Raw genomic sequence first — 9,145 nt, forward strand, 5'->3', positions numbered from 1 at the left:
TGTTCTTTATGTTTCTTTCTTTAATTTCCTCTTTTATTCTTTGTATATTAAATTTCTTACATAAACTTATTTGATTAGGCATTTCAATTTTTCTCTTCGCCATTCTTTCATTTCAGAATATATTTTCTAATCACAAGACTTGAAAGAAAGCTACACTATATTTTAGACTGTAATTTTATGGTCTCTCGATGAGCCACCCTGGGAGATAATATATACTGACATAGCTTATGGAGATTTTTCTAGAATTCTGTTATGATTTCCGGTATGGACCAAACGGCATTACCTGAAAGTTCTGCTATCTCTCTGCAGCATATCACGGTAATGAATGACAGACTATTATTTACCTGAACTATGTCAATATTGTCTGGTAATATAAAATACAAGAAATTACATTATGACCTTCGGTCAAGGCTACAGATATACTGAAGTTCGAATTAAATGAACGCCATGGGTATCATAATATGTTAAATCATTCAATACCTATCTGAAAGTAACGCTCTGAAACCTTGGACGGAAGTACAACAATCCAGAGTCATTAACTTCTTGTGATCAATACAAAACAACTTCTACTTCCCCTTTTCCTATATATTTTTCAAGATATATTTTGAATACGACATCTCACACTAATGTATTTATTATGCGTTCCGTTAACGTTTTGTTTTTGGGTTGTCTTTTCAGAGGTTTTCATTTCCTAAATTCGCCTGGCAGTTGAATGTTTTTCGATAATAAACCATGATTTTATTATGATATTCGTTCTAATAGTCTGCAATATCAGTTACCTTGAAGAACACGTTCATTTGTCATCTATCAACAACAACCTTATATGCGATATCAGTTAGCTGGGAGCTGACGTTGACTTTCATTATACAGCAACTAGTTAAACTGCGATATTAGCTAACTGGAAGCGGAAGTTAAATTGTCAACTGCAAACCAACCAACAATGATGTTCTCCATGTTTCCTCGTCTCTGATTGTGATGAACAGTATATAGCCTCTGAGATGACATGAGATGAATATTTTCTCACATTGGTATCAACTAGGTCAAATTGTCTTCATAAATATGGACGAAGATCACCCAACACCGAGGCTTGAAACTCGTCACCTGCATCTTAATTGGGTCAATTGACGAGAAGCTGGAGCGTAAATTTATTCTCAAGTTAAATTATGTCAACCTTGCTTCCTATCTTATTATTTGTCTATCTTCTCTAACTCTGATAATCTCCCTTTAATCTCCTTGGTGATCATCACCATAGTGTTCAGAATACTGTCCTCCATTTTAATTTACCTTCACGACAGGAGAACACCTCACAAAATCTACTTAGATATTCTCAAGTTTATGTTACCCTCTTAAAAACATCATAGTGATAATTCTGATAGCCAAACTCGTATTACTGCGGGTCGGGTTCACATGACAACGTTATTTCGACCTACAAGCATAGACGATGTAACTTCTGCTTCGCCGCCATTTTGTTTCAGTTTTCTGTTAAGTGTGCTTTTTCGTCGTTCGTCTGAATAAAATCATTGAAATCGGCGACGCACCTACTTGATTTGTTTTGAGCAGCAAAAAAAGAAATTAAATCTTGTACGACGAGATTAGGTATAGTCTACATGTAGTTTCATACATGTTTTAAACCAGTTTCAACTTTGACATTTAGTTTGCAAGTTAAACTGTGCAGATATGCATGCGGTCTGCTACTCCATGAAGGATTATCGACCATGGGCGACCATTGGGTTATGTCACCGACAATGGTACGGCTATGGTCGAATAAGTCAATCCCCGTATCTTCAAGGAATTTTTTTTAAAATTTGACTAATATCTTTGACACTTCCTCAAATTATGCGCTTCCGGGAGAACTAGTTTTTTTTCTGGTTTGAGTTGTTTATGGTCGCAGTCGGGGGTAGGCTACCTTTTCATATCAACATTGAATGTTGAATGAATATTTGTTTTATGTAGGCCTAGTCTTATTGTTTGCTTGTTTTGGCTTAGTTCCCTTATTATTGATCCCAGGGACCCTTCTTACTTTGACTATAGATGGCGTCATTTATCACTACTAAAAATGGCCTAAGCTTTTTAGTAGATGCTCAAAGAAAACTCCCCAAACATTCAGATTGGAATCGTACTGCGTGTCATAGAACTAGTTAAAAGTCTACTCAGACGTAGAAAAAAGGATTGTAAAAATATCTGAAAGAAAATCACATTCAGAACTCCCATTTCCGGTTTCAGTGAGTACAAGCTCGCTAGCTGACATTCTGGCAATCCTAGAGCGTGATTTTACTAAATACATTATCAACGAAACGCCATTTCTAAAATTCTCTCTTAAAGACTCAATCGTTAGAAAAACTATTATAACGTGACACTCGTCTTATTTGTTTCAAATTCTTCAAATTCGCGTTCGTCACCTGTGTTTGTCAATTTCGTGACGTCACATCACGCGCTGTAATCCCATATTGCACACCGGCCACACAAAAAGTGATGACGCAATATTGTTGACAACCGACGGGCAATAACAATTTATAAACAGTCGTACGGGACAATAAAGTTGCATTAGAGGGATTTTACATGTCATACGCATTGTTACTACAACTATACTCACTCTTTTCAACCATTTAATTCATTTTCAATCAAACACCTTCAAGTATCTGAACAATGTTGGTCATGTAACCTCTCGAGTTGAAAAGGATCTGTAATAAAATGTTGAATTGGACATGTAAATATTTTTAAATTGTCATTTCTCGCATGATTGAAAATGCTTCAGGTTGAATGACGAATTATTGCCGTAAATTAAATATAGAAAAGTATATAATTAAAAGAACTGATAGCCTACATCGAAATGGGACAAAACATGCAATGCCATGCAAACAGGCATCATGACCTAATGTCACGTCTCAATGAACTGATAATCCACCAAACCCAGACAATAGGGCAACTGCCACTGCACTTAACGGGTCTTATCCAAGGGATGATCATATTGGTATAAGCAAAATTTGGTCGGATCAAGAGCAATACTTTTGTTGTTTAGGCCTAGCCTACATATTCAATATGTTGGCGAAACACAGAATGCGTTGCGATATCGTACATTTCCCAACCACTCTATTGAAGACTTGCTATTTTGATAGTGTAGCATCTGTTCCATATATGAAATCTAAACATCGAAGATTGCAGAGCGAGAGTTATGGATGGACCATCTCGGTAGAGTATAGGGCCCACCCAAATGGTTTGAATATTCAGCATGACAACCAAATAATCCCATTCGTTGTAACTTATAATCAGACGGCAGCAAAAACATCAATTATTATCAAAAATCATTACAAAAGAATCCGAACGTGTAAACCAAGCGGCTCCTCTCCCTGGTCGGCACCACCAGCTATAGCTGGATTCCAAAATAAATGAAAATCGCTCAACAACATTCCGCTCAAGTCTAAATTCTGTTTTATGAATATGTGTATTCAGGTTCTTTTTTCGTTATTTTATTATAAATGCTATATTCATCGAATTATACTACCTATAGAGAAGCTGCAAAGTCTCCATAATAACCAAAGGTGATGAACCGTGAAATTAGTGAGTTATTATAATTTGCTTACTTTCTTTTAATTCTTTATCAATATTTACCTTGTCGGCATTGATCACACGGCTAAGGTGGAATAAATATTCAGTGTAGGGGAGAGGCGGGGAATAATTAACGTTGGTAGGGGAGAGGCGGGGTTCATTGAACATCAATATTTGTCTGCGGGTAGTAATTTGATTGAGATTGATCGGTGTATCATTACATTGAACACTGATTATCACAGAGGGACGGATGTTATCCTCTCTTCCCTATTATTCACTAATTTGATCTTGATTGGGGGGAAATTGAGGACACTTGAGAAATAACTAGACGCTCAAACAATCTTTCATCAATGACTGAAAGCTGATTTAATTCCTTTAACCTCACACATTGCTCTTTTTAAATTTCTGAATGTCAACAACATTGATTATGAATATATCTATGCAGCGTTTTGAACATATAATTTTTTAAACTGATATTTAATGCTGACTAGCAGTTTAATAACGGCTGATCTATTTTATAATTAATATATTACATGATTGTCCGTCATCGAGTTCTAGAAATTTCAGAAAGTGTGAGTGGATATACTCTGCCTTTAAATAGATCGTTAAATTCAATTTAACGTCAAACTTTGAGTTTTTGGACAGCATTAACGATTTCTTAGACTGCTTTTCTTGCAAATACAACGGAAAGGTAATAAATGAAAGAGGCAAATGAACCCTTGCTGGATCTAGAAAAATGTAACACCTCCCTCTACATATCGACATGTAGTCTCAGGCCGCAGTTTGTACTAGCTGTTGTCGACCATCTGTATGTGTTTACTGTTTTATTTTTTCTCATATGATGCAGGGTGTGAACCTGTATTTAGAAATAGACGAGGACGGTATTAAAAGTTAGATGACAGCAACATTCAGCCAGCCACCTGATCAAATACGCCGACTCGATACAGTTCACACTACAACCAGTTTTTGTTTTAACTCTTAATTTGCCCAAATTGACAAGAACTGAGAGAAAATCTCACACCGAGTTCCTTTTGCACATAGTTAGACGCGTTTGATACTTTGATTCGCTCGTAGTTTGTGTACTTCATCATTTACCTCGCCCCTAACACCCTACCGTACAGTTTACATGGCCAGAGTGCCCTTATTCCAAACTCCGCCAAATTGCACGTGCCTGTTGGCGCGATAAATCTTTTAATCCAGTAATCGTGGTATTTGGTGAATGAATACCACCTGTATGTGTTTTAAGATTAAGATGGGTAATTATTGTGTGTATATATAGTAGGTAAAATACATTCTGTTTACCCGAGTTAACTTAGTGTCATTCAAAAAATCTTCAAGTGTCCTTAATGCCCTTTAAATTATGTCTTTTACCTATACAATATTTTTTTATGTAAGATTTTTTCATCTTTAGAAAGAACTTTGATGATGTTCATTTCAGTTTTCTTGCTATTTTGTGAAGAATGCAACAGGCCACTCTTTTAAAACTTGATATAGAAATGACACTGCTGATGCAGTTTTTATTTGTAATTGAAAATTCACTGGAAGGTATTACAAGACACTTGATTTCACATTTTCCAAAAAATTGATATTAGGCAATTTCTGATCATTAACTCAATTTTAAAAATTATCATAGCATGCATCATTACTTAGGCCATTTGCCAAGTCGTATCATTATGTCATCAAAGTTTGAAACCAATCGCCACTGAAATTATCCACAATGTTCATCTTGGCTATCGCCTCATCAATAATTCAATATGACATCCCGTAGAGGTGCAATACCGACCCGGCGACAAATTGCCTCGATTAGTTTTTGATCTTGAAATGTGACCACTTAATCCCGATTAAATCTGAAGAGGCTTAATAATAATTTAAAGTGGTTATTTAACGGTGATTTGAAGGGTTAAAACCACCCACTTAATCACTGAGCAATAACAAAGGGGTTAAATAGTTACGTAGGCCACAATAGAAGGGAAAACATTGCTGCCGGGCACTTGTCTGTATAATGGCAGTGAAAGAAAGTCTTTACCTCTCCCAACGTTAATCGGTATAGGCCAATCCAAACAAACTTAACTAGGCTTTTGAAGAGACGAATGGAGTGCTAATTGAGAAAGAATAGCAAATGAATTAGCTAGTATATGCTAATTTACTCAGTTATGTCCCCTTGATCGGAAAATTTCACACTTTGGTGTCAGGCAGGGTTCAATATTGTCACCCCACGTTTTCAATTAAAGTGTTAACGTAATTGGTAACTTAATTAATTTGTTTCTTTTCCCCAACAATTAAAAGGCATTTCTTTAAAAAATTAATTCCAAATGCGTAATTGATGGTCGTTGATAATTTTGGCCAAATAATTCGTGGGAATGAATACATAATTAATCCTTTGTAACAGTTAGTTCAACTTTCTTTTCAAAGAACATGTATAATTTTTAAAGCAAATTTACGAGAGATTCGCCATTTACATATTGAGAACGTGGTTATTGGGTTTAAATAATATACTACAAATTCAAATGCATATGCAAAAGCTTCTAGATATCTGACTTTTATTTCGATTGGACAACAGTGTTGTTCCACTATGCCTACTATACCGAATGGTTAAAAAATGCACACATAGAGATAAGAAAAGTCAAAGGTATTCAGTTACAAGTGTATATTTTTGTTTTCATGAAAAACATTTTGAAATTCACTCGACGAGCAGCATGCTTGGTCGTTTAGTCAACATAAACTTGCTTAATGTCACCAGTTTTGCTATAAAAACTTCTGTGAATTGGAAAAGAAAATAAAGATATCATGCAGAAGGGTGACGGATAGGGGTGAAACCTGATCCCCATCATATTGTCAATAATCTTAAATAAATACAATGGACGAAGAGGACTTGGTTTTTCTCAGGTAGCAGAGTTTCTTATAAAAACAAACTTAACTGGTAAGAACACGTTAGTTACATTGTATCATTTTGTAAGCAAGTTCTAAGCGATGGGACCACACACGTAACGACTAAATGAAACGAACCTAACTACATGTAGCGATTGTGGAGGTCTAGAGAAAATGTCTCTTAACTTTCGGAGCCACCTTTATACACGATACTTGTCGGGTAAACTGTGAAAAGGACACTGAGTTGTTATTTCGACCTGAAGGGTCCTCAATCTTACATTCCTACTTCAATTCATTCAAAATAGATTTATTTATAGACTCCGTACAGCGCCTGATGTAGTTCATTGACGTCATGCAAGGGCCATATGAATATGATATCATAACATGACCAACTAGAGACCGACTACTCCTGACAGTTTTCTGTGAGCAGGGCCTAGTTTCAAACTCATTAGGTAATCGGAAATACACAACTATTAACTCAGCAAAGTTTAAGTGCGTGAGTCGTACCCTGAAGTTTTCAATAGTAGTTTAACCAGAATCAAGTTTTCGATTATGAAAGGTTTAGAAGGACATTTTATATAACAGCCTGTTGTAATCCCATCAGGGCGACCTGTATATTTTTCACGTCAACCCATCCAGCTTGCATTACTGAAAGGGGCAAACTGTATTGTAAAATACGAAGGTACCAGTGCTATTTCGACCTACCCGAACCCCAGTTCTAGTGTGTAAGCGTCATCCTGCACGAGATAGAATCTTACTCCAACTCATTCCGTCATTAATCTAAAGTTGGTACAATGCTTTCTTCCCCTTTACGGCATTAATCGTGGACATTGAGTGCTGTGACCAACGCAAAAAAAAAAACACCAAAAAACCAACAATCCTTTGCCAAAGCTTCATAATACTTCCTTATACAGATCAACGAGACCCAAGATCTAACAGCCCCGTGTCCCGAACCGCAGTGATTTTATTTCACGCTATATCTAATGTCAGGTAAAAATGAATGAAGAGGTGCAGGGAACAAATAAACTATTAGTACAAGTTTTACACGTGGTCTCACACCAACTAATCCATGATAAAACATACCCAGATCAATGCTGGCCTGAAACCATAAAAAACTGTTGATAGACGTGATAGTTGTAGCAAATGAGTGTCTAATGAACTTCAAAATATTCCCCTTTCGTTTGTTTACGTTTTTATTTTCCTCGCTTCACACCTAGATCCTTATTTCTGCACCTTTCAAGATCAATCCCGGTATTTTCCTGGGAAAATATGACCACGAAAGATCCCAAAGAGACCTACGTGAAGATAGAATAGTACATTTTGTGTGAATAAGCGGGTTTGATATTGGTGGTCCACTCTATTCCCATCAAATGAATTTTATGCACATAGAATAAAATTTACCATGTATAGTTGATCCAGTGTACTGGTGAAAGTACAGTCTTGGTCGGATAGTTCTGCAAATGGCATTTTTGTTTTCCAGAAAGAATTTTAAACAAAATGCATCAACGCTGATAATACCCTTCCAGGGAAGATACACAAGTATAGAAGGCACTAGTAAACGACCCCAATATTGCATAATAGAATCTCACATCTTGGTATTTGGACCTTTATCAACAACTTCATCTGGAAGGTCTTCGATGGTGGTACGTTATAGGATATAACCAAACACGTACGACCTGTTTTTTTTAACTGAGAAAAACACAAAATTATGATTTTTAAAATAGGAATTTATTCTTTAACAATATTTTTTCATATTATCAGCATATTGAGACCATAAATAAAACGATAGCCTCGACATTTTCTAAATAACAACTAAACTTAAATATATACATGTACATTAACATTATACTATACATACATATATTACAATGATATACAGCTTTGGAATGCTAGCACAATAATAAGCGCAATTTAAAAATCTATAGGTTTAATTAGCTTGCAATTTGAACTAAAAATCGAACCTACAATTCCTTAAAGCATAAAAACATTTCAATTTAAATCTTAATATCCAGACTTGAGGTATTTTGCCATAATTCTGGTATTTTTGGCATACACAAATCATCTATTTTCGGCTTTCAGTAACCGGATCGTTAATATCATAGCAATAAAGAATAAGACTAAAACGCTTTGTTTTATATTTAGCGACTTTAAATGAGGTAAAATGACAAATTCCTGAAACAATATATTAGTTTTGGCAAAAATTGTAAAAACTGCAAAGCGTTATTAGAAATTTCAATCATTTGACAATATGTTAGCGATAGTAAAATATATTTTGAATCCAGAATGCACACACTGTGAAAATTATTGACAAAAAATATACACAAATTCATGAATATTGTTTATTTGAAAATCAAAACAATGCGTTCATGGTATGAGAGATCTAACAAAATTTAACAAAAGGAATATTGAATTTGTGTCTAACTCAGACTAGTATATTTCCAGCATATCATATATTTCTAAGATAATCTTTGATTCTAACATTGAACTAACGGCAGTCTTGTTGATCAAGTGTAGCTAGTGAAATACACACTGGACAATTTGTGTGGTAGTTTAAAGTATAACACAGGGCTACTAACTGTTCTGTTTACCTTGAAACACCTGTGTCAACTGACTAACTTTTTACCTGGCTAACACTCTGCCTGTGATATTACTACCTCTGATACAAGCCGAGCTGATACATTCCCGTTAACCCTTGTACGACCAAACATCCTCCCACACCTTCTCATTAAAA

Source organism: Lottia gigantea, assembly GCF_000327385.1.
Source record: "Lottia gigantea unplaced genomic scaffold LOTGIsca_6, whole genome shotgun sequence".
Lineage (NCBI taxonomy): Eukaryota > Metazoa > Mollusca > Gastropoda > Lottiidae > Lottia > Lottia gigantea.